The sequence below is a fragment of the Myotis davidii genome, unplaced genomic scaffold, assembly GCF_000327345.1.
Source record: "Myotis davidii unplaced genomic scaffold, ASM32734v1 scaffold198, whole genome shotgun sequence".
NCBI lineage: Eukaryota > Metazoa > Chordata > Mammalia > Chiroptera > Vespertilionidae > Myotis > Myotis davidii.
Genome location: NW_006291485.1, coordinates 63,871 through 65,481, shown reverse-complemented (window position 1 = coordinate 65,481; position 1,611 = coordinate 63,871). Strand labels below are relative to the sequence as shown.

The 1,611-nt window shown below is 48.9% G+C and overlaps 1 protein-coding gene across 1 annotated transcript in view; it reads right to left on the bottom strand.

Moving 5' to 3' along the window:
• Positions 1 to 1,611, bottom strand: part of SCARA5 (scavenger receptor class A member 5) — a 61,422-nt gene that overhangs the window by 7,133 nt on the left and 52,678 nt on the right. The gene's annotated exons all lie outside the window — the stretch shown is intronic.

Here is a 1,611-nt window from a genome sequence, read left to right as displayed (position 1 = left end):
CTTCCCTGACTCCCCTCTACCAACCCCTCCTGCCCAGGGAAGAGGGGCTGGGGTGACAGCCATGACCCAAACCGTGACCAGCAGAAACCATGTGGGTGGCCACTGCCCTTTATCAGCCTCCTTCTCTCCCCCTCTTATTTTCTTTTAATAGAATTTATTTTCTTTCTTTTTAGGTTACTGTTTATATTGACTGTTATTTGTATTCGTTTCAGGTGTCCAGCACAGTGGTCAGACAATCCTGCACTTCACAAAGTGCTCCCCGGTATTTCCAGCGCCCACCTGGCACCGTACACAGTTATTACAATAACATTGACAATCTCCCCTATGAATTGTGAATGTTCCTGTGAATATTTCTTAACTACCAATGTGTACTTAATCCCTCATCTTTTTCACCCAGCGCCCGCCCCCCTTCCCCCCGGCCCTGGCAGCCAAATCTATGAGAATAGACTTTACTTTTAAGAGCACTTTTAGGTTCACAGCAAAATGGATAGGAGGGTACAGAGGTTCCCCACCCCCAAACCCGCACACATGCACAGCCTCCCCCAGTATCAACATCCCCCACCAAAGCGGTACATTAGTTGCAATTGAAAACACTGACATATCATCACCACCCGAAGTCCACAGTTTACCTTAGGGTTCACTCTTTGGTGTTGTACATTCTTTGCATTTGGACAAATGGACCCGCCTATATCATTTCATACAGTTTAGTTTCACTCCCCTGAAAATCCCCTGTGTTTTGTCTGTGAAAATGCAGATTCCTGGGCCCACTCAGCCCTATTGGGTCTGAATCTTGGTGGCAGCCATCAGGGATCTGTATTTTTCACGTGCCCCGAACGACTTTGAGGTCATATATGTGTGGACTGGTGCCGGGAGGGACAGGCTCAGATGCTCCTCTCAGCTCCAGTGTTCATGATTCTAAGGCCAGGGAAGATGTCTAAGTTGTATTTTTTTGCAGCCAGAAAGCACCTGGGACATGTAGGGTGGAGGTGGACCCGGTGACAAGTGGGTGCCAAGCTGCAGGAGACCCGATGTGAACTGCCAGTGGAAGCAGCAAACCTGCTGGAGTTCTGCTTCCCATAAGGACTGCGGCCTTGGACTGCGTCTGCCTGTCCCCCACTCCACCCCCCCTTTTCTTCGCCAGGTGGGCTGGGGGGTTCCTGATTCTAATGACTGTGACTTGGCAAAGACCTTCGCAGGTCCCCGGAGAAGATGGCAGAACTGATAAACCCCACATCTGTGCCACACGAAAAAGGAGAGGAGGCAGACAGGCCATGTGTCTGCTACGTGCTGCCCGGGCAGGGAAAACCCCAGGATATTCTGCTCGCGGGAACCAAAGAAGTCACCAGGACAGCACACCGTTTCCAAGCTGCTGAGAAATTACAGGGCGCCAACTTGCAGAGGCTCCTCACAATGTTTAATGCCATGTGTACACTTCCCGCATCTCTCACTATCCTCTCCATGCACATTTACTGAAAGTCCCCCTAGGTCAATGATGGTGAACCTATGACACACGTGTCAGAGGTGACACGCAAATTCATTTTTTTGGTTGATTTTTCTTTGTTAAATGGCATTTAAATATATAAAATAAATATCAAGAATATAACTCTTTGT